Source organism: Bubalus kerabau, chromosome 18 (assembly GCF_029407905.1).
Source record: "Bubalus kerabau isolate K-KA32 ecotype Philippines breed swamp buffalo chromosome 18, PCC_UOA_SB_1v2, whole genome shotgun sequence".
Classification (NCBI taxonomy): Eukaryota; Metazoa; Chordata; class Mammalia; order Artiodactyla; family Bovidae; genus Bubalus; species Bubalus kerabau.
In genome coordinates, this window is record NC_073641.1 from 726583 (window position 1) to 751554 (window position 24972).

The 24972-nt window shown below is 43.6% G+C and overlaps 2 long non-coding RNA genes across 3 annotated transcripts; one reads left to right on the plus strand and one right to left on the minus strand.

Annotated features, from left to right (window-relative positions):
* Positions 1 to 1765: 1765 nt before the first annotated feature.
* LOC129632929 (uncharacterized) lies at positions 1766 to 16817 on the minus strand. The gene is made up of 2 exons (XR_008704759.1): positions 16724 to 16817; positions 1766 to 3370 (listed from the first exon to the last, which is right to left on the minus strand). It is a non-coding gene; the product is annotated as an uncharacterized LOC129632929 (long non-coding RNA).
* Positions 16818 to 17106: 289 nt separating this feature from the next.
* LOC129633156 (uncharacterized) lies at positions 17107 to 23366 on the plus strand. 2 transcript variants are annotated; one of them, XR_008704929.1, is made up of 5 exons: positions 17107 to 17315; positions 19841 to 19895; positions 21350 to 21438; positions 22071 to 22148; positions 22778 to 23366. It is a non-coding gene; the product is annotated as an uncharacterized LOC129633156 (long non-coding RNA). The 2 variants fall into 2 exon arrangements; XR_008704930.1 differs by lacking the exon at positions 22071 to 22148 and having other exon boundaries at positions 22778 to 23363.
* The last annotated feature ends 1606 nt before the right edge of the window (positions 23367 to 24972 follow it).

A 24972-nucleotide genomic window follows, 5' to 3' on the forward strand; every position in this document is an offset into this window, starting at 1 on the left:
GTATGAGAACCACAAACTGATCCACCCTGGTCTTCTCAGTGGGAAGATGTGAAAAATGACTTGAAAATCAGACAAGAGTTTAAAGACAGCAACACGGAGGCTAGCGGTGACCCACGTGGGGCAAATGTCAACACGTGAGAATCCCCCTGCTGACCCTGGTGTTGCTTCTTTCTGCTTTCAGTTCAGCAATTTCTCCTTCTCTTTTAAGAAGCTGCTCCCTGCATGTTTTGAGTTCTACACTAGGAGTTGGAAACTCCTAGAAAACACTTAAATGAGAAACTAAATGCAAACATAAATTAAAAAGAGAGCAAGACTGTGAAGACTGACCCTGTCAAGTCTCTCCAGGCTTCACACAGAGGATCTCCTTGCCCCTCCAGAGAAGAGGGGGTCCACTGACCCCAAGACCACACAGACCACCACAACTCAGACTGGCCTTTGGCCTCCACCTCGACCTGGCAGGCACGCAGCAGGGGAGAACCCGGAATCCAAGCCTGCCTTCTCAAGACCCAGGGACGCCTGAGAAGCTTTCCAAAACATAAACCTAGCAACAAAGTGGATAAAGAGATTCTTAAATGACACACAGACCAATGACCTAGAGCCACTGGGGAGAGTGAAGAATAAAGGGAAGGTCTACAAGGCCACCAAGCTTTGGAGTGTTCCTCTGGGACAAAGGCAGATGGCACCCCAAGGCCATCTGTTAGCCTGACTCCACTGAAGCCACCCAGTCATTCAGTCAACTGGTTAAAATGTAAAATTTATGTTATATGTATTTTACCACAATTTACATGCACGCAGGGCCCTCCACGTGGTGAACTTGCTCAAGCTGAACCACAAGGAGTCTTTCGTTCTTCTGTTTTTCTTTGCAGAAACAGAAAGATCCTGGGCTACGTATCCCCTACTACATACTGGGTGTCCAGCACCCAGAACAGTGCCCAGCACTTGTAAGAGGCATGTAGTAGACATGTGAAGCTATGAGGGTGTATGTCATACACGTAAGCAGTAGGTACCCGTCATTAAAACACTGGACACATTGCTCTGTGGTTTGTAAGATGGGAGACATTAACGGGCTTAGCCTTTCTGCTTCAAGGACTGACTCTCTAGCTCGATCCTCATGCCCCAGAGACTCCTCCAGCCAGTGTATTCTTTCCTTGGAAGAAGGGAGACGTTAAGGGGCTTAGCCTTTCTGCTTCAAGGACTGACTTGATAGCTCAGTCCACATGCCCCCGTGACTCCTCCAGCCAGTGTTTCCCTTCTTGTGGGGCCCCCGCCCATCCTCTACGTGGCACCTGCACAACCTCTTACAAGGTAAACTGCTGGGGTCGATCCTGCCCACTAAGGCCAAAATGCCCTGGCCAGCAGGGCCCACAACTATGCTAACAAAATGAAACTCAACCCCAATGCTTCACTGGGTGAGGGCCAATCCGATGGGCGTAGTCCCTGGCTGCTCTCACCTTGTTGAAGTCCTTTAATGGACTGGAACCTGGTGGTCTAGAGTCGACGATAAGAAGGTAAAGGAGAGAAAAAGGCTGATATTCCTTGATTTATGCAGAAAGCCAATAAAGCCCCTGAGACGGGACTTGCTCTGTTCACGGAGGCCTCAGGTGCCCTCTCGATGGAGTGAAGATGGAGAGCGCCTTCTCGAGAGGGTCTTAGAAGCCCGGGTAGGAAAGTGAACTAAGAGAGCCTCTGCTCTCCAAGGGATCAGCCTGAAAGAGAGAGAGAGAGAGAGAGAGAGAGAGAGAGAAATACACGGGGACCAGAGCTCTGATGGAGCAAAGGTGTTTTAATCAAACATGGTGTGGGCATATAGACTGTCTTACAAGGTAGTTGTTCTCAGCAAAGATAAAGATTAAAATTCCAGACTTACAAAACATAGGTGATCCATATTAAAGGGAGAGAGAGTTGTATACAATCACTTTTACCATATGGTTCACAGGAAGGAAGAGGGTACTTATCACTGTATAGAAAAACTAATGAAGGAAATGCCTGGATTCTTCAGCCCGCGGGAGAGGCTTGCCTCTCCTCTTCAGGAATTAATAAGGAGCAGAGAATTCCTGACAGATCCAAAACAGCACACAGGAAGCCTCTTGTTAAATGCTTCCTGACAATTCCCTCTATTTTATTAAATTTGTAAAAAAAAGGTCTTGACCAAATGAGTTTGGTTAGTATTAACCAACCTTATAGAAAGGCGATGGTAAACAACAAATATAATTATCAAGACAATCACCAAAGCTACAGTTCCAGACCCGATACTGTGGGTAATACTTTGAAACCATCCTCGTGGGTCTAGCCCAGGTAATTTGTTCAGCTAAGGTTTCCAAATTAGGGGAAGAGGGCAGATTTTTAGAAAAGGTTTTAAAGATTTTCTTTTATAGTAATTGTACATTCAGAGAGGCATTATCACGTATATTTTGTAAATGAAATTTGATTTGTTCCCAGTTGTAGGCACTATGATTGACGTGAACAGGAATAACACAAAAAGCTTAAAGAAATAGAGGAGTTAATACAAGTATACAGTTTGCAATTAATACAAGTTACAGAACGTAAAAGTCTTATTAAATTGTAAATTTTCTACGGCTATAACAAAAGGAAGTGGGACACAGGCCTGTATAAAATATGACTGACTGTAGCAAAAGAAATAGTTACTATGACGACTGGTCCCTATGAAATGTCCGGTCCAAGTTCCAAGTTCTTCGGTGCTCTGATGCTCGCAGCAAGTTTCCAAATGGCCCATTGTTCAGACCCACTCTGTTTATCGAGGACGATCTTAGGAGGAGGTGGGGCTAATCCATGGTCAAGCCACTCAAGAAGTCGTTTGTCATAGTAATGTTCCATCATAGTGTCAGTGACCTTCCATATCACACACAGTGTTGTTAATATCATCTGAGCAGTCAGATAACCACATACCATGGGGTCCCCAATCAACAATTGTATGATTAGCCACAAACATTGATTTTCTTGATTTGGTTTGACATTTGTCCCAAGGAATGGGAGTATAAGTAAAGTTTTTATACGTAAACCCTTTGCATAAAGTTCTTTGTTCTTTCCCTAACTCTTTCCCTAAAGTTTCAGTAGTATAAACATGGTTTACAGACGAAGAAAGGGCAGTAAATAATCCAAGCAGTGTCTGAAAGTCTTCTTTTGGAGGCAGGACGAAAGCCCAAGTTTGTCAGCCCAAATTTGTCGGCTGACGTTTATGCACAATTTTGCTGGGCCCATGCACAAGGGAAGGACTTCATAGCCTAAAGAAATATTAATTAGTTTTCTTTCCTGCCCAGGGTGTGAAGGCCCTTTCATGTACTAGGGGAGAAAGCATATGTATAGAGTCATTAGTTGAAATGATTGGTCCTCTCTCTGTCCATTCGACCACCTGTAATAGAGGGGGGTTGGGTGTTAGTCTGAGCTTGAGCAGGGGGAGGCACAGGCCAAAAGACTGAGCATTGCCAGGAGAATGTATTCAGGACTCGGAGGCAACCCTTGTTGAGAGACCAAATTTTCAGCTTGATTAGTAGGGCTTTTATTTGTCTCCAAGTGAGGAGATCATCGGGGTGATGCCGCCGAGGGTGGTGCTTTCTGGAGATTTTTGGAGCAGACATGGCCCGTATTGGAATTTCTTCTTCCTGGGGTTCTTATTTCATCTCCATTTTGAATGCCGGGGGCCCCCTTGGGTTGAATCTTAAGAAGAGGTTAAAAAATTTAAAACAAATAAAGCTGTAGTAACAATAGTTATAGGTTTAGAAAATGTTAGAACCTAGTAAAGTCTGCTTTAGATAAGGAAGACAGTAGTGTACCTGTGTATTCCCCTTTTAAATTTTTTTTTATTTGTAACTTTAGTGTGTGATGTGTTTGTTTTGACTATGTCTTGTGTCTGTGGATTATAAGGAATACCTGTAATATGTATTTATTGATAGGTATTACAATTTTATGAGGATCGGAGCCAATTAGAGTTTTAGTCCTAATTCTTCCACTGATAACGATTAGAGCAATTAAATCAAGGTCGGGTGTAAGTGACTTTATTTCCATAAAACGGGTATAGATCCATTTTACTGGGTGTTCTTGTTGGGCAATAAGTCCTGTGGGAGAATTAGAGGGGAGTATAAACAATTCTAGAGGTAAATCTATTTTGATGCGAGTAAGAAATTGTTTTTGTAATTTATTTTGCACCAAACAGAGTTCTTCTCGTGCCTCTTGAGAAAGTGAATGAGGACTATTTAAATCAGGATCTCCTTTTAAAGTACTAAATAGACTATTCAGTTGATAATTAGCAATGCCTAAAGAAGGTCTAATCCAATTAATATCACCTAAGAGCTTTTGAAAATCATTTAAGGTTGATAATTTATCAGCACGGATCTGAGTTAGTTCGGGAGTAATGTGTTGCCTATTAACAACAAACCCCAAGTAATAGTAAGGTGTAGAGGTTTGAATTTTTTCAGGGGCAATGATTAATCTAGAGTTTTTAAAGCATAGTTGAGCTACATCAAACATGTGTTCAGTGTTTAAGATAGATGGAGCCGAAAACAATATATCATCCATATAGTGAATAACAAGAAAGTTAGGAAATTGCTTTCTCACAGGCTCAAGGGTTTTGGCTACGTAGTACTGACACATGGTGGGAGAATTCATCATCTCTTGTGGCAGTACAGTCTATTGGTACCGTTCATGAGGTCTAATATGATTAGGAGAAGAGAGAGAGAAAGCGAATCTCTATTGGTCTAAAGGGTGTAAAGGTATATTAAAAAAGCAATCTTGTCCTGGTTGCAATGCACCCATAGGTTTCACAGATGCACTAACTTTTCTAAGGTCTGTTAGGAGACGCCATTTGTTAGATTTTTTTTTTTTTTTTATGACAAAAATAGGAGAGTTCCAAGGAGAACAAGATTCTTCAATATGTTTTAATTCTAGTTGTGCATCTATAAGTTCCTTAGCTGCCTGTAATTTCTCTTTCGTGAGGGGCCACTGCTCTGTCCAAATAGGCTCGTCATTCTTCCAAGTTATTTTAATAATTGTATTGTTTGTTAAATGAGAAGTGGCCCCCAGGGAAAATGTGGGATGTATATCTCAGTATGTCATATCTTATATCTTTTTATTAAAAGCATATATCTCACTTTTCCTTAGCAACTATGAAGTGTCTTGTATATTAGCATTTTATAGATTGGTGAATATATTTATATTTATATATATCAATATATTATACATTATAAAATATATTTATTAATAGTTTAAAATCTCTTTAGTTTTTCTGTAAGAAAAACTTTTTGTAAGAGGAATTTAATGTTTAGTAATTAATGTTTTAAAATCTTATTTTATTTGGAAATGACCTAGCTGTTTAATAAACTTTTATTATTTAGTTTTAGTACAACTCTAGAAATTTAAGTTATTCTAATCCTAAGAGACTATTTTAGATTATAATAACAGATTATAATAATAGATTATTCTATTAAAACTATAATTACTTTTAACAGTTTATCCAAAAGTTTTTATCTCATACATATATCTATCTATCTATCTATCTATCTATATATATATATAAAGAGTTACCTTTTTGTTGACAAATTTAGTTTACCTTAAACCTAGGCATAAGAAAAGTATTATATAATGTTGATGACTTAAGACATGTCTTAATTAGATTAGCAAACAATTATATTTAAATTATATTCATATTTAAATAATTATATATATTTAATATTTTTCAGTTCACGTGAATTTGAATTTAAGTAGAGCTCGTTAACTTCATAGTATCTAAAACCAAAGCTGGTATATCGATGGCAACACTGCCAGATGTTGAGGGTTTCAGGTAAAAGATGGAATTTGTCTCAGGTTTTTGCTGAAGGGGACGTGGGGGGTCCCTGCTTGCAGTTTTCTGGAATAGGTTTCCTTTCAATGCCAGATTTAGACTTACAATCTTTAGCCCAATGCATTCCTCTACTGTAGCGAGGGCAGATTTTTGGAGGTCTTTTATCTTTATATATTTTTCTTTTCTTTTTTTTTTAAGCTTTCTTAGGGCCATCCCTTTTTAAATGGTTCTTATTTCCACATGTAAAGCATCCTTTATTTCCCTTTCTTAAGGCAGCAGCTATTGTTTCAGCTACCATTTGCATCTTTTGAGTTTCTAATCCTAGATTGCGACAAGCCTTGAAATAATCAATAGTCCCTTTCTCACGAATTGGAGCTATAGCTTTTTGACATCCCTGATTTGCATTATCACATAATGTAAGTAATTTGCAAGTAATTAAAGGTGTTTTAATCAACATGGTGTGGGCATATATACTGTCTTACAAGGTAGTTATTCTCAGCAAAGATAAAGATTAAAATTCCAGACTTACAAAACATAGGCGATCCATATTAAAGACAGAGAGAGTTGTAAAGCAAATAATTTCTCTAGTTGCCTTTTGGCTTCTCCAAATACACTACGGGAAATAGCAGTTTCTAATCTAGCTAAAAAATCAGCATGCATTTCCTTAGATCCCTGAACTTTAAATAAGTGATGAAGTAAAGTAGAAAAGTGATGGGGCTTTCCAGCCTTTTTACCCATGTCTTAGTACTTACTGGCCTCAATAGGCCCTGCGGTCACTCCATCCAAGAATCTGCCTACGTGTACCAAGTCCCTGTTCTGGGTGCCACTTGTTGAGGTCCTTTAATGGACCAGAACTTGGTGGTCCGGAGTTGACGATAAGAAGGTAAGGGACAGAAAGAGGCTGATAGTCCTTGGCTTATGCAGAAAGCCAATAAAGCCCCCGACACGGGACTTGCTCTGTTCACGGAGGCCTCAGGTGCCCTCTCAATGGAGTGAACACACAGAGTGCCTTCTCGAGAGGGTCTTAGAAGCCCGGGCAGGAAAGTGAACTCAGAGAGCCTTTGCAGAGCTCCAAGGGATCAGCCTGAAAAAGAGATAGAGAGAGAGAGAAAGAAAGACACGGGGACCAGAGCTCTGATGGAACAAAGGTGTTTTAATCAACATGATGTGGAAATATATACTGTCTTACAAGGTAGTTATTCTCAGCAAAGATAAAAATTAAAATTCTAGACTTACAAAACATAGGCGATCCATATTAAAGAGAGAGAGAGTTGTAAGCAGTCACTTTTACCGTATGGTTCACAAGAAGGAAGAGGGTACTTATCATTGTATAGAAAAATTAATGAAGGAAATGCCTGGATTCTTCAGCCCGCGGGAGAGGCTTGCCTCTCCTCTTAATTCCTGAGTATTCAGGAATTAATAAGGAGCAGAGAATTCCTGACAGATCTAAAACAGCACACAGGAAGCCTCCTGTTAAATGCATCCTGACATCCCCTCAGGCCATTCTCCTTACAGGACTTGGGCCGAGGCCAAGTTCTTCCTTGTCTTGGCCTTTGCCTTGGGGTTGCAGCACTGAAAAAGCGCCCACAGGTGGGCCCTGCTGCAACCCATCCTCGCGGATGGGGGCAGCCCCCCACTCGGGGGCAACTGCTGTTTCACGGCAGGATACCCACCAATCTCACACTACAACCACTGCTATTCACACTATGACCACCGCTCTCACACACACTGCTCTCACACACCACTCTCACACACACCGCTCCCACACTATGACCGCTGCTCTCACACTATGACCACTAGCACCACTGTCTCAAGGAGAAATGGCATGAAGGCTCTGCCTCCAGCACGTCTCCTAGGAGCCCGGAACCGGAACCCACTCAGTCACAAGGGGCTCTGTGGTAACAGGGGGGCTGGGCTCAGGCCCACCTTCAAGGGTGCAGAGAGGGGGGACGGGCTGCCAAAAAGACGACAGGTGAGTGTGGGGTGCGGGAGAAGGAAGGCCGTGCCCGTGGCTCAGGCCCCCAGTCAAACATGACCCTGCAAGGTACTGGGTCACAGTCGAACCGACCAGTATGAACTCCTTCAGAAACCACCACCCCTGGGAATGAGCACATCTTCTAAGTGGGCTTCTGCCCCCCTTTAAGCCCCAAACAAGCCTCCAGTGAGGCTACTGAAAGGGCACCCATGAACTCAAGGGCATCCCCAGAACCCACCCGGCTGAGGAGGACTCACCACGCTAGCTGCCCCTCACTCTCACCCTGAGCTTGGTCCTCCCTGACTGACTCCCTCACTCGAACTCAGCAAGGGCTTGACCAACCTCGCTCCAGGCACTTAAAATGAACCCACAGTGGGTACAGGGGTTCATTCAACCTGCTGTGAACTCGCCCTTTTAACTTCGACCCTGGGCTGTCAGACGACTCTGCCCCGTGGGGGCTGCAAGGTGGAGGTTCAGGGGTGTCCCTGCCTCGAGCCGCGACAGCCAGCGCCTCCCAGAGCCCACCAGGTGCTGCACCACCCTCCGCCCCCGAGTCTCCCACCCCTCCCCTGGCCCCACTCCCACCCTCGCGGCTCTCCACTAGCCAGAGCACAGGCCACTTGCTCCTGGCTCAGCCTGGACCTCTGCTGTCATTTGAGGACCTCGGTCCCCAGGGTGCTTGGGGTCCTATATCCACCCATCTCACGAATTACACACTCTGGGAGAGACAGAGTACAGTTTGGGGTCCTGCCTGCAGTTCACCCTGAACACGTTCTCTTTTTTTGGCTTTATCTACTGGAGTTCTCTGAGCTGTGTTTTTAAAACCTCAACTGTTGCTTTCAAAAAGACTGTAAAATCACTGTGCTCAACTTTAAGAATAAAATCTTCATTTTCCACCTTAAAGTGAAACTGGAGGGAAGACTAAAAGCAGTCATTTTTCCAAACTGAAATAGAAAACCCACATGTGACCATGTCACAGAATACAGGTCACGTAACCCCTCCCTCCTCAGCCTTGGCCTCCACCACCAGCAGCCCGTCATCGCAAGGCCTGCCCTGGGCCGGCAGGGGCAAGGGCAGAGGGGAGACCGGCTCCTCTGTGTCCAGGCCGTGTGGGCTGCTTGCTCCACCTCCTTCCCAAGTTCACGTGGCACTGAAACAGCCCGGGCAAGCTGGGGATTCTGACCAGAAACACAACCGTGGGTACTAAGCAAGGACACCTGGTTCTTGTTTTCCCCAGTATCAAAGTTGATCAATACAAGTACTGTGACTGTTACATGTGGCTTCAGATGACAGAATACACCCAGGGTGTCCCCACTTCCAGTGACAGATGCAAGCAGCTTGTAGATCAGCCTACCGAGAACTAGAAAAGCTAAACACAGTTTAAAAAGAGGTCCTTAGGCAGCCACAATCCAAGATTTCAAACAAAAGGGAAGCCCAGTGAGGGAGCTGAAGACTGAGAGGCCCGCTCCTTCCCTCGGGCCATCTGAACAAAGCTGACTCTGCGAAGAAAAGGCAGGAAAAAAGTCAAGCGGAGGGGACTGGATAACACAGCTCTGGACGGTTCCTTGGGCTGGGAAGACAAAAATTTGAGTGCAGGCCTAGTGAATCAGTTCGGATGTCAGAAAATGGACCCAACACTCTGCCCAAACTGGTTGAGCACTATCTGTCACCTCGTGGTGCTCAGGAGACAGATGGTGGGCTTTAGGACCTGCTGAGAAGAGGGCGGCCCTGGGAGGCAGCCCAGGCTTCCAGATGGAGACGCGGGAAAGCTCCTCCCTGGGCTCGGGGGGAAAGGTGGGTGAAGGCTGCTGAGACTGAGCTTACAAGGAACCCCCAGCCTCAAGTCCATCAGGCCCTGAGTGAACAGACAGCTCTGTCCCCACTGGAGGTCTGTGTCAGAGGAGACTCTGGCGAAGACAGCATCACTCAGAACCTCTAGGGTTTTCCAAACATAATGTCCAACATGCAATCAAAAAACCAAAAGAGGGTGTAACAACAAACAGGACCAAGAGAAAAAAAAAACTGAACCAGATCCAGAGGTATCAGATGTATATCAGCATATCAGAGGTATGCTAGAGGTATCAGATGCAAATGTCACCTGTTGAAAAATATACTTGACAAAAGGAAAAATTTCTGAGAATCAAAACCGACTCTCGAACTTTACAATAACAGTGACTGAATTTAAGAACTCAGTCTCTGGCCTTAACATCACATTGGACATAGCTGAAGAGATGATCAGTGAACTGAAAGATGGGTCAGGTAAAAAATATATATAAGAGAGAAAAAAAGGATAGAATATAGTGAAGGAGCCCCTTGTTAAACTACGTTGTTAAAAAGTATAAATGGGGACTCTCATGGTGGAGAAAAGAGAAAGGGGAATAAGAAATGCCTCCAGGGGTTGAAACGAAAGACCCTCTTGATGAAAGTGAAAGAGGAGAGTGAAAAAGCTGGCAAAACTCAACATTCAAAAAAATGAAGATCATGGCATCCGGCCCCATCACTACGTGGCAAATAAATGGGGCAACAATGGAAACAGTGACAGACTTTATTTTGGGGGCTCCAAAATTACTGTAGACAGTAAAATTAGAAGATGCTTGCTCCTTGGAAGGAAAGCTATGACAAACCTAGACAGCATATTAAAAAGCAGAGACATTATTTTGCCGACAAAGGTCATTTAGTCAAAGCTATGGTTTTTCCAGTAGTCATGTATGGATGTGAGAGTTGGCCCATGAAGAAGGCTGAACGCCAAAGAATCGATGCTTCTGAACTGGGGAGTTGGAGAAGACTCTTGAGAGCCCCGTGGACTGCCAGGAGATCCAACAAGTCACTCCTAAAGCAAATCAGACCTGAATATTCACTGCAAAGACTGATGCCGAAGCTCCAATACTTTGGCCACCTGATGTGAAGGACTGACTCATTGGAAAAGAACCTGATGCTGGGGAAGACTGAAGGCAGGAGGAGAAGGGGACGACAGAGGATGAGATGGTTGGATGGCATCAATGACTCGATGGTCATGAGCCTGAGCAAGCTCGGGGAGTTGGTGATGGACAGAGAAGCCTGGTGTGCTGCAGTCCATGGGGTCGCAATGGGTCAGATACTGAGCGACTCAACTGGCTGACAGGGACAGTGGCAAGAGTTGGTTCAAGAATCAGACCACTGACTCAAAGATGAAACCACACATTGGTTTCAGCAGCTCTGCAGGTGCCTAAGGCAAGAAGAGCATGTTCAAGCGCTCAGAGGAAAAAAGGTGTGGCCTTTAGTGGCACAGCAACACTGAGAGCTGACTTTCCAAGAACAAGGAAGTCAGAAGATAATGGACTGGTATCTGTAAAATGCTGAAAAACAAATAACCACCAACCTGGAATTCTATACTCAACAAAAATACTCTTTGAAAGTGAAAGCAAAATAGAGACTTTTAGGGCAAATGGAAATGAGACAACTCATCACCCACACACATGCACTAAAAAAAAAATTCAGGCAGTGCTTTGGGAAAAAGAAAAGTAGTCTCTGACGGAAATATAAAAAACAAGTAGAGACCAACAACGAGGTAACTGTGAGGGTAAATATTAACTCTACAAAACAATGATGTTAACGCCAAATATATACCTAACAGTTCAAAGTGTAACAGTGACAGGAGGAAACAGTCGAGTCAGGGAGGCAGTAAAAGTACTAAGTTAGTCTTGAGTGTAAAACACACGCTGTGTCCGCAAATGCGCACCTAACAACCTGACAGAGGAGCACAGAACTAGAGAAACACTTCATAGCTTTAAAAGAAGGCAAGAGCAAAGAACACAGACTAGGTGGGACAAACAGAAAACACACAGCAGCGTGGTGTCTACACACTGAATATCAACATTATAAACAGAGCAAATACTCTCATTAAAAGATAAAGTGTCAAACTGATTCCAATGAAAACTGTACACTATTCACAGAGCTACATGTTAAGATGGAATATCTTTTAGACAGGTGAACCTAAAAGATACCTAGGCCAACAAGGACAGAAAACTGATGTGGCAATATCACTGTCAAATAGTCTCTAAAGAAAGAAGCATTATTAGTGATAAAAAGGGGCATCTCATACTGACACAAGTTCAGTCTAGCAAGAAGATGAGGATTCTAAATTAACATAACCTCAAAATATCAATACATAAAAACTGACAGAAATAGAAAAGGAGTAACAGCCGAGTTCATAATCCCAGTGGGAGACGTTAAAGACACATCTCTCGTGGAACGGCCCCCTGGTATGTAGTCACCTGCAGCCATGAAGTACCTGAAATGCAGCTGGCTCTACAATGAGATGCGCTGCAAGCCTGAAACACACACTGGATTTTAAAGACTTAGCATGAAAAAAAGAATGTGAACTATTTCATTAGGTTTTATCATGTTGATTACACACTGAAATGATATTTTATGTGTGCTAAAATAAAATATATACAGGTAATTTCACCTACTTCTGCTTTTACTCAATGTGGCTACTGGAATCTGAATTACATGAGTGACAAGCCTGATCTGACTGATACACATGGAACATTGCATCCCACTGATACATATTATTTTCAAGAGCCCAACGAACATATAACAAAAAGAATATATATTGGGCCATTAGGAAAGCTCAAATTATTTCAAAGGACTGAAATAATGCAGGGTATACTTAGGGACTGCAACGGGCTGACGGTTTATGGGCCCTCAAACTTCACCCGGCAGGTGGTGATGATCCTAGGAGGCAGGCACTCTGGGAGGGGTCAGGCCAGGGGGGAATGGGCTCCTGTGCTGCGAGAACAGGGAGAAGAAGCAGGCAGTCTAGGAACCAGGAAACAGGCCTCACCAGACGAGGCACCTGCTGGTGAGCTTGGGACTCCCCAGCCTCCAGGCCTACAAGAAACAACTTTCTGTTGTTTATCAGCTAGTCTACGGGATTTATAACAGTAGCCCAAAAAGACGAAGACAGGGCTCTTCATGGAATTAAGCTAGAAATCAAAAAAGGGTCACTAGAAAAACCTCCCCAAACATTCGGAAGTTAAATGACATACTGCTTGAAGAATTTCCTGATTAATAATTTTTAAAAACACAATGAAAATTAGAAAATACTTTTCCTTAAAAGATAATGAAAATCTGGCTTATTCAAACTTGTGGGATGCAGCGAACTATGTTTAGAGGGTAACTTAAAGCCTTAAACACGTATACTGGAAAAGAAGGAAGGCTAAAAATCAATTAAGCCTCTCTCCCAAGAAACCAGAAAAAACACCATAGCGAATGAAACACAAGGCAGATGGGAAAAAAAAAAAAAAAAGAGCAGAAAACAAGGAAACAGAAAGCAAATATGAAGTTTCTTTAAAAAGAAAGCCAAAAGTTGGCACTTTGAAAGGAATGATAAAACTGATAAACCCCTAGAAAGACTTATTAAGAAAAAGAGACAAAGCACAAATCACCAGCATCAAGGATTTTTGAAAGGGGAGACAACACATCTTGCAGATAAGAAAGATATTATGAACCACAGTTCACTTACTAATTGGAGAGTCTGCTCATCTCAATAAATTCCTAGCAGGGGGGAAATGCTTTACTGAAATAGACCCAAGAAGACATACAAAATCAGAAAATTTTATTTGCATAAAAAAATTACATCTGAAATTAAAAGCCTCCCCACAATGAAACCAACCGGTTTTGCCAATCAACTCTTCCAAAATTCTAGGGAAGAAAAACAGTCATCTCACAGGAATTCTTGCAGTAAACAAGGAACACTCTCCAACCTTGTTTTATAAGACTAGCATAACCTTGATACTAAATCCAACCAGGAAGAAGTACAAGAAAGTAAAATTACAGACTCTGAGTATAGATGAAATAATCCTAAATAAAACACTAAGAAATAAAGTCCAACTGAAGGAGAATACATTGAGATCAGGTTGGGGTTGTTTTAGAATCACAAAATTTTTAAAAGTTAAATCACCACATAAAAGAAAAATCACCTGTTTCAAAATCTGCAGAAGATAAACTTAAGAATTTTTAATGTAATAATTTTAGCTCATGACTAAGAAAAAACTCTTAGTAAACTAACAGAGAAGAATTTACATATTTTGATAAAAATATCTACAAAGAAGCTAATATCCTGTGTGATGGTGGAATAGTGAAAGCTTTTCCTCTGATAATTGGACAGAGACAAGGATACTTATTCTCACTACTTCTGTTCACCACTGTACTGGAGATCCTAGTCCATACAATAAGTCAAGAAAAAGGAAAGGGTTATCACAGTTGCAAAGGGGAAAAAAAGAACTTATTTGCAGACATAATTGTGTATACATAAAAAAATACAATTAGAATGATTTGAAGTAAGTGGATTTACCAAGGGAATATAGAAAAGTCAATTCTATCTCTATTAGGAATTTATAATGGCACTGAAAATATCAAGTTATCTAATTAAACGTGCAAGACATACAGCAAACTATAAACTTCTAAGATAAATAAGATCTAAAAAAATGGAGAGCTATCTGTATTGTGTTCATGGATAATAAGAATAACATAAAAGGCACACACACACACAGAGTTAATCATGTGAGGCGATGCGTATGTGGGGCAATCATTCCACGACGTCTATGGGCATCAAGTCATCACCATGTAGACTTGAAATACACACAAACTGTATCTGTCAATGACTCCTTAGTGAAGCTGGGGGTCTAAAATCAGCGCCTGGCACCTGGTAGCTGGCAGGTGTGGGAACCCGGGTTCACGTGCAGGCTGTACACACTCTTAATCACAGGTGAGACTTGAGGCAACCCAGCAACTCTCCATTTTTTTTTTTCTGTTTTGCTCTGTTCCCCTTGCCATTTGTGTTTAACAGATACCCAGTATCGAGTGAGCAGCGTCAATGCAGCAATAACGTTTCCCCATCTAAGGCAGGAGCATGTAACACCAACAGACTTCCCATCGCCCCGAGATAACTGGGGTGCCCCATCACAACAGAAAGCAAAGAAACACGACAGTCCCCGCGAGAGAGCTGCCCCACGGCAGGGGGAACTAGGTCCACCAGACCTCCCAAGGGGACCCCCAGGGGCTTGGAGCCCAGGCTGGGCCCCTCAGCTTGAGGCCACACTTGCCTTTCCACCATTCTGGGGGTCCTGGCAGAAGAAAGCCAGGCCAAGGAAGGGGGAGGGTGTGGCCGGCCCGTGGGACTCAGGGCAGGACTGACTTGGGTCTGTGCTGGGCTCCACGTCCAGTCACCACCCTTGGAGTGTACAAAGCTCTTGGGATCATTGTAGGTTTTTGGCAAAAAAGCAATGGAGCTGAAGTCACTTAGGATGGCTTTTAAGGAAAAAAATCCTCACTGAGGATTCCCTCAGCGCCAGCCTCGGCCCCTAGTGAGATGCAGACTCCTGGTCATCCATGGCTGTGCCCGCAGCCCACCAGCTCCAGGAAAGGACTCCGCCTTCTCTTCTCTGTGTGCCATGAACCTGCACAGTGGGCCTTCAGAACCTCAGGAGACTCACCCCACCCCCACTGTAGCCAGAACCCTCCCCAGGCATTAAAACAGCTGTGGAGTCACTTTGGCCCAAGCCCTGGTTACGGATCCCTGGAGCCCACTACAGCCTCTACAGCATGATTAATCAGGCCCTTTATACACAGATTCCTGCCTGTCAGATCTGAGCTTTGGATTCATGGTCAGCTCTGTCCCTCCCGTGGCAGCCAGGTGGGCCGCAATGCAGACAAAGGAGCTCAGGAGCTGAGTGTCAAGGGAAGCACTGAAAGGACAGCGATGGATGCAACCTGTTGCAAACTGAAGGAGGGTCCCTGCATGCCTCAGAAACGGCCTCTGGTGTGCAGGTGTGGAGGAGGGCCCCCACAGTGCAAAGCAAAGAGAGGTACTCAGGGGCAAAGGCTCTTGGCCTCTCCGGTAGCAGCTCCAGGTGGTAGCTCGTGAACAGTGGACAGCCAATGTGGTCACATGAGCGTGACACTTATTCCCTTACAAAGAAAGAGAAAGGGGGCAGGGTGTGGGAGTACCCGGAGGGTGTGGTGGGGGGGATGAAGAGAGGTGTCCCTCCTCTCTTCAGTGCAAATTGCTTTTGTGAGTCTCAGAGCTGCCAGAAGGCAGTTACCAAGTCAGGTCCCCACAGTATCCAGTGTGGGCTGGGTGCCTTAGCCCCCGTCACATGGACAAGCCACACCACATGGCTTCCCTGAGTTCTAACAGAAGATCTGGGGGGTTTGTCTAGGTACACACTTCCTTACTGTAGCTGTGTTACCCACTTCTGTGAGCCCCCGTTTTGTCCTCTAGATAAAGGACATCAATTGCTACCTTAGCAGGTTGCCAGCTTAATCCCATGAAGACTAATTAGGGTCTACAATTAATTAATCCTACAATTAATATCTGGCCTTAAGAGATATCAATGAATAGCTGGCCTTAAGAGATATCAATGAATAGCTGGCCTTAAGAGATATCAATGAATAGCTGGCCTTAAGAAATACTGGGCTTCCCTGATAGCTCAGCTGGTAACGAATCCTCCTGCCATGAGGAGACCCTGGTTTGATTCCTGGGCTGGGAACGCTGAGCCGCTACAGAAGGGACAGGCTACCCACTTCAGTATTCTTGGACTTCTCTTGGGGCTCAGCTGGTAAAGAATCTTCCTGCATTGCAGGAAACCTGGGTTCAATCCCTGGACTGGGAAGATCCCCTGGAGAAGGGAAAGGCTACCCACTCCAGTATTCTGGCCTGCAGAATTCCATGGACTGTATAGCCCATGGGGTTGCCAAGAGTTAGACACGACTGAGGGACTTTCACTTCACTTTCAAGAGACATGACCTGAACCCAGATTAAACTGGAGTCTCCCAGTGTCATCTGGCATTTCTTCCCTGAAGCCAGCCAAAATTCACATAGGAGCATTTCCAGGGTCTCCACGTAGCCAGCTGGACAGAAAATCCAGTGTGGTTCAAACAAGCTGACAGACAAGCAGGAGAGGACTCACGGGCAGATGGCCTCCCTCCGGTCTCAGGGGAGCTCCGGGACCACAGCAGGAACCGGCGCTCTCAACCCCCGGGCTCAGCAGCGCCCTCCTTCTCAGGCCGGCGGCTCTGCCCTAACGGGGCGCAGGAAGGCCACCAACTGCCCCAGGCTGAACTCACTCCCCTCCCACAGCTGTAGCCTGACCTCACCCGGCCTCACCCCTTCCGGCAAAACCAGCCCTCCTCTTCCCTTGATTCCAGTGTGAGGCCTGGCCCTGGGCCCTGATTGGTCACCGCCCCAGTCCTGAGCCACTCACGGTGGCCAGGGAGGATGGAACACACCGATTGGCCAGGTCCAGGTCATGTGACCATACTCTCCAGGATACGTGCGAGCTGCTCACCCTGTGTCCGGGGTAGAGAGAGTGTGATGCCCCCAGAGCAGAACTGAGAGTCCAGTCCATGTGTCCGTGTGCTCAGTGTCCTGGGACGTGCCTGCACATCCTCTCTACACACCGCTTTGTCCTCTGCAGACAAAATATTCATGACACACCTCTTCCTTTCCCAAGCGCTGTTTCACACACCCACATTCAAGGGAGCAAGACCTCCTGTTTGAAGGTAGGTTTGGAGATCCTCTCTTAACCTCTGGACTTGTTTCTTGTATTGCTACCACTTCTACTGCCAAGTCACTTCAGTCGTGTCTGACTCTGTGCGACCCCATAGACGGCAGCCCACCAGGCTCCCCTGTCCCTGGGATTCTCCAGGCAAGAACACTGGAGTGGGGTGCCATTGCCTTCTCCAGTTTCTTATATTGTTAGAATAATTTATTCAGTCTAAAAACCCCCCACAAGCACCACCATATGCTTGCTGCTTTGCCTATTCAGGATTCTTAGCTGTTCTGACAGAGAAGGCAATGGCAACCCACTCCAGTACTCTTGCCTGGAAAGTCCCATGGGCAGAGGAGCCTTGTAGGCTGCAGTCCATTGGGTCGCAGAGAGTCGGACAGGACTGAGCGACTTCCCTTTCACTTTTCTCTTTCATGCATTGGAGAAGGAAATGGCAACCCACTCCAGTGTTCTTGCCTGGAGAATCCCAGTGACAGGGGAGCCTGGTGGGTCTATGGGGTCGCACAGAGTCCGACATGACTGAAGCAACTTAGCAGCAGCAGCTGTTCTGAGGGCATGGCCCAGGGACCTCCCAAAGGGAATGCATTTTGTCCAAGGAAGCACCTGAGAGGCTGAATCACTGAATCACTTTGCTGTACACCTTAAACAAACAAATTATTATAAATCAACAATACCTCAATTTAAAGAAAAGATATTCCCTCATCAAAAATTGTTCCAAATTTTGTAAAGTTTTTCCTTCAATTGTTGGTTTTTAATATGTGTCTAATTGGTTTGGTGGTGTTTTGTGAGGTAGGGATCCAACTTACCTTCCCACATGGATACCAGATTGTCCCAATGGGACGATTCCTTTGTCCTTGAATAATTGAATATTTTTTAATTTAATAATGGAAATTATTAAATTAAATTATTGAATTAATTTAATCATTAAATATTAAATTATGTATTATATTAATATTATAAAGTAATCTATTATATTGATTAAATTAACTATTGAATTAATTTATTTAAATTAATATTTAATTTATTTTAATTTAAATAATATTTCAATTATTGTGCTTGATTTATTCATATTTTCTATTTGTTCCTGGTTCAGTCTTTAGAAGATTGTACTTTTCTAAGAATTTGTCCTTTTGTTCCAGGATATCCATTTTCTTGTCATGCAGTTATTTCTAATTGTCTCTTATGACCCTTTGTCTTTCTTTGTGGTCTGTTGTAACGTCTCCTTTTTCATTTCAAGTTGCTTTGAGTCTTCTCCTTGTTTTTCTTGATGAGTCCGGCTAATGATTTGTCAAGTTTGTTTATGTTCTCCAAGAAGTATCTTATTGTTTTATTCATCTTTGCTCGTGTTTCCTTCATTTCCATTTATTTCTGCTCTGATCTTTATGATTTCTTTCCTTCTGCTAACTTTGGAGGTTTTGTGGCCATTTTCCTCTTTTTCTAGGTTCTTTAGGTGTTAGATTAGGTTGTTTATTTGATGTTCTTTTCATTTCTTGAGGTAGGCTTCTTGTATTGCTATAAACTTCCCTCTTAGCATTGATTTATTGCATCACATAGGTTTTGGGTTGTCATTTATTCATTGCCATTTGTTTTTAGGTATTTTTAAATTTCCTCTTTGATTTCTTCAGTGACCTGTTTGATTTCTCCATGTGTTTGTGTTTTTTACAAATTTTCCTATAAATGATCCCTAATCATGTATCAGTGTGATCAGAAAAGATGCTTGCTGTGATTTCAGTTTCTTAAATTTTGCAAGGCTTGATTTGTGACCCAAGATGTGATCCATTCCAGAGAGTGTTTCATGTGCACTTGAGAAAAAAAAAATGTATTCTGCTGTTTGGTGATGGAATATGCTAAAGATATCAATAAGGTCCATCTAGTCTAATGTGTGATTTAAGGCTTATGTTTCTATATTAATTTTCTTTGTGGATGATCTGTCCATTGGTATAAGTGGGGTGGTAAAGTCCCCTAGTATTATTTTCTTACTGTCGATTCCCTGTTTTATGGTTATTTGTATTTGTCTTACGTATTTAGGTGCTCCTGTGTTGGATGTGTGTGTATTATTATTGCACTATCCTCTTCCTGGATCGATCTCTTTATCATTATGTAGTGTCTTTCCTTGTCTCTTGTAATAGTCTTTATTTAAAAGTCTATTTTATCTGAGATGAGAATTGCTACTCCAGCTTTCTTTTGATTTCCATTTGCATGGAATACCTTTTTTCCAGGCCCTCCGTTTTAGTCCGTGTGTGTCCCTAGGTCTGAGGTGGATGTATTATGGACACCATTTATATGGGGCTTGTTTTTGTTTCCATTCAGCCAGTCTGTGTTTCAGTTGGACCATTTTATCCATTTATAGGTAAGGTAATTATTGCTATGCATGATACTATTATTTACTTTATTATTCTGTTTTTTTTCCATGTCTATTCACTCCCTTCTATTTCCTGCCTAGAGAGCATCCTTTAATATTTGTTGTAAAGCTACTTTGGTGGTGCTGAATTTTTTAACTTTTGCTTATTTGTAAAGGTACTGAGTTCTTTGAATCTGAGTGAGGTCGTAGCTGGTTGGAGTAGTCTTGCTGGTAAGTTTTTCCCTTTCATAACTTTAAGTATATCATGCCACACCCTTCTGGCCTGCAGCGTTTCTTCAGAAAGATCAGCTGTTAAACTTATGGGGATTCCCTTGTTATTTGTTGCTTTTCCCTTTCTGCTTTTACTATTTTCTCTTTTTGCTAAGTTTTTCTTAGTTTGATCAGTATATGTCTTGGCATGTTTCTCCTTTGGTTTACCCTGTGTTGGACTCTCTGTGCTTCTTGGACCTGGGTGTGTTTCCTTCAACAATATAGGGAAATTTTCAGTCATTGTTTCTTCAAGGGAGAGTTTATCTTTCTCTCTTCTCCTTGAATTCCTATAATGTGAATGTTAGTATGTTTGATATCCACCAAATGGCCTTAAACTATCCTCAATTTTTTGGCTTCTTTTCTTCTTTTTGGTGCTCAGATCGGGTGATTTCCACTACTCTGTATTTCTTTGTCTTTTTTTAAAATATAAATATTTATTTTAATTGGAGGCTAATTACTTTACAGTACGGTAGTGGTTCTGCCGTACATTGACATGAATCCGCCACGGGTGCACATGTGCTCCCCGTCCTGAGGCCCCGCCCCCTCCCTCTGGGTCAGCCCAGTGCACCGGCACTGCTCTGTGTGTCAGCTTACTGATCTGTCCTCTGAGTCATCCAATCTCTTGACTCATCTGCTGTATTTTTCGTGTCAGTTATTGTATTCTTCCATTATAATCAGTTCTTTTTTATACTTATTGCCTCTTTGTGGAGTTCTCACTCTGTTCTTTCATGCTTCCCCTGATAGAAGTCAATATCTTTTATTCGTTTATTTAATGGGTCCACTGGGGCTTGCTGTGTCATTGGCTTTCTCTAGTTGCATAGAGTGGGGGCTGCACTCAGTTTTGGTGCGTGGGCTTCCCATCGTTCTGTCTTCTCTTGTGGAGCACAGGCTCTAGGGTACATGAGTTCAACAGCTGTGACATGCAGCTTTACTTGCCCCGCAGCCTGGGATCTTAGTTCCCAGACCACGGGTTGAACCCTTGTTGCCTACATTGTCCGGAAAATCTTAACAAATGAACCAGCAGGGAAGACCCAGTAAATATCTTTATGACCCTTACTTTGCAGTCATTTGATGTAGATTATTTATCTCCATCTTGTTTAGTTCTTTTTCTGAGTTTATGTCTTAGCTGTTCATTTAGCATAGATTCTTTGTCTCTTTATTTTGCCTTTTTGTTTCTATGCATTAATATTAGGTAGATGAACTATGTCTCCATGTTGAATAAGTGGATGTTTGTAGAGTGTCTCCTAGGCGGCCCAAAGGAACAGCTCCCCCAGGTCACCAGAGACAGGAAATCCAGGGTGTCTCCTGTGTAGGCTGAGTTTGGTGTTCTGTTAGATGGACCTGCATTTGCTTTGGGCATGCTGGTGGGTCTGGCTGGCCCCCAGTGCAGCTGAATGTAAGCCCCACCTCAACAGTTGCAGGTGTACTTCTGGCTGGAGCTGACCTGGAGTGGGACTCACCTTGAGGGGATGCAAGTCACGGCTGAGTCCACCCACCGTGAATGGTAGGAAAGGAGGCGATTGTGTGGGAATCCAGGCCCTTGAGGGCAAAGCCATTTTGGAGGAGCGTTGTGGACGTGGCTGGGCTGGATATGTCTGTTCCACAGGGAACACAGAGACATAGCAGGGCAAGCAGTGCTAGCAAGGTAAGTGAGGAATGTCAGAAAAGTCTCCTTCTAGCACTGGGACAGCTGGGTACAGGGAGGATTTTTTTAAATGTCAAGTGATTTCATCCCTGGATAAAGTTTCAAGAAATCCTTGCCCCTTTGGCACGTGTCCTAAAATTAGTATATAATTCTCTTTCCCATGTGACCTGTGGCTACATTGAGCATCATTACCGACAACATTCAGCGTCAGTAAGTTTGGCACTAACCTACTAAGCATGGGGTCTTGGCTTACCACAGCCCCCAGCTCTCTCCCAGACATAGCTCTGCTGGTTTCAAATCAAGATATGGGGGCTTGTCTTCCTCATTCAGGTCACCAGGGCTCAGGTGCTCAGCATGTCCTCCCAGGGAAGATACCAAGTTGGTAATGTCCCCTCCTAATTCTGGGTCACCCATCAGGAGTATGGGTCCTGACTAGACTCTATCTCTCCCTTCCAATGCATCTCCATATTGTTTTTTCTTTACAACCTTAGTTGTGGAAGAGCTACTCTGCTAATTTTCAAGTTGGCATCTGGGTTTTCCATGTGAGGAAGCTCTCAGAATAAAATAGAGTAAGTGTCTCAAAAAGTGCCGTTTCAGTTTCTGTGGAAGCTGTCTCCTTGTGTAAGTCAGTGGTTCTCAAAGTGTCATCACTGGACCAGCCGTGTTAGCATCACCTGGGAAGTGGTTAAAACTGGAGTTTCTTAAGGTCCACCCTGATCTACTGTATGAGATGCTCTGAATCATTCCTCCAAGCCATACACATGCTCAATCCTAAATTAACCTGAAACACATCTCCCCCAAGGTTCTGGGCCCACCGTGCCCCTTAGCTTTAACCAGGCACTACTGTTCTGCAATTCTGAGGAATTTTAGGAATTTGGGGGGCATGTTTCACCACTCTCACTTGGAAGATACTAAGGAATATCTAATAAGTCGGACACAATACTTCTCTCTCGTCACCCATTGTGAGAGTTCTTAGTACATAAAGTAAAAATAAAGAACAATTTGATTGGTAAAGAAAATCCTACAGCAGGTTGGAAAGGTGCAGATGCTGCATTAAGATCAAGGTCTTGTACAAGGTTCATGGGAGTACAGGATGTACAGATATTTTGTAAACTTCATGGAAAAGAAACAAGGGTGGAGCAGAGTAGCCACTGGGCTTCAGTGACCCCCTACTGCTTAGCTGTGCACCTTCCTGCAGGTGTGATCACCACTGAACCCTGGGAAGAGCGCTTCACACCTTGAATTGTGAGGCTCCCCAGCAGGCTGGCCTGTGACCTCCTGGGCACCATCACCTTCTGCTGCTTCCTGAACTGGCCATGTTTTCTCCCTCTGCCTTCATCTCCTCTGCCTTTATCGCCTCGTCTTTTGTGGGGTTGCCAGTACCTTGTGGTCTGTGCTGGGCCAAGGAAGACGCACGTTTGCACTTCTGAACCCTACTGGCCACCTGATGACACGTCATCCTCCCGTGATCGTTAACTCTGGCCCTGATGGGAGAGAGCTGTGTTCACTCACCACTGATGTACTCTCTTTTAGCTAAAGAAGGAATCCGTTCTAATCATGCTTTTTAGGTGGCTGGATTTACCAAACAGAAATACACGAATCCCAGTTAAATTTGAATTTTTGGGAAACAATGAAAACTTTTTTTTTCTTTTTTTAGTAGAAGTCCATCTCCTGCAATACTTGGGATGTACTTATACTAAAAAATTATTCACTGAGAACCAAATTTAACTAGATGTCTTGTGTTTTACCTGACAGGCTTACTCCCAAGGTAAAGGGGTTCCCATTTTAGCTTCCCATCCTAGGAGTGGCGCTTTGTCTTAGAAAGGAATGTATTTAGTCATCAAAATAAGGTCAGACTTACCTGCACGCCAGCCATGACTTGTGACATATTGATCACATGTTGAAATGATAATACTTTTTGTTTACTGGATTAAAATATAATTTGAAAATTAATTTCATCTGCTTCTTTATGTTTTTAAATGTGGCTACTAGAAAATTTAAGGTATTATACGGAGCTTGAGTTTGTAGTCCATAGTACACTTCACTGGACAGCTTTGGCCTAGAGCAAAAGCCATGCTGGGGGACCTAACGACCATCGGGCTGGGAGTGGGGCACCCCTCTCCCCAGAAAGAGTTAGACTCTCCCCTTTGGAGTCGTTTGTGGCTGAACTGGTCGGGGGCATACATATTCCTTGAGTGTAGTTTGTCTTTACAAAGATTTTATTGTTTGAATTTTTCAGTTCTGACCAAATCTTGGTGGTTTTTGATTGACGAGAGACCAAACAGGCCTGGAGTGCATTTCCTGTTAAGTATATTTGTAGCAGGGTGCTTCCCAGGTGACTCTGGTGGTATAGAACCCATCTGCCAATTTAGGACACACCGAAGACTAGGGATAAAAGTTTGATCCCTAGGTCAGGAAGATCGCCTGGAGGAGGGCAAGACAACCCACTCCAGTATTGTTGCATGGAGAATCCCATGGACAGAGAATCCTGGTGGGCTACAGTCCATAGGGATGCACTGAGTCGGGCATGCCTGAAATGACTGAGCACACACGTGTATTTGCAGTTGAATTATGACAGCAGATTGCGACACATGGGAAGAAGCAAGATGGGTGTGGAAAGGGGGTGGTTTGGGAAAGGGTCTGGTTTCTGGAAGCTGTGCCGTGTTGTCCTTTTTACTCCTCTTTTTCTTCTTTTGGTTTTATGATTGCATACTGGTGGTGGCAAGACAACACTGAATGCATTTGCTAGAAGCAGATGTCCCCATTAATTTAGATTTTAGAGACTGAAAATTAAGGAGGATGCATTATGCAATATGAAAGAAGGAAATGAAAATTTCTTTGGCAACATTCAAACTCTGAATATCTCCTGAGTTGGGTTCGTGGAGGTGGAAGTCTTTTTATATAAGTCTTATATAAGATATAAGACAATATCTTAGGATCATAGTTTAGTTGTAGGACTACAATTCTCCTTGATGATTCACTGCTTTCCTCTCCCTACCCCCTAACCTTCTGAAGTTCTTGGAAAGTCAAGAAACAGTAGTGAGAGCAAAGCAAATGAAAATTCAAGAGCCTTCAGAGGCCAAGGGCTTGGTCTCTGGTCAAATAACCTGACCTTTACTCAGTTCCATTTACAATCTCTCTTCTGGGAAGGCTTGGACGGTAAAAGAATCTGCCTACAATGCAGGAGACGTGGGTTCGATCCCTGGGTTGGGAAGATCCCCTACTCCAGTATTCTTGCCTGGAGAATCCCCATGGATAGAGGAGCATGGAGGGCTACAGTTCATGGGGTCGCAAAGAGTCAGACATGACTGAGCAACTAAGCGTAGCACATGCCAAGCACAGCAACTCGGAGAACCTGCTCTTGCTGCAGGATCCACCTTCTGTCCACTTCCA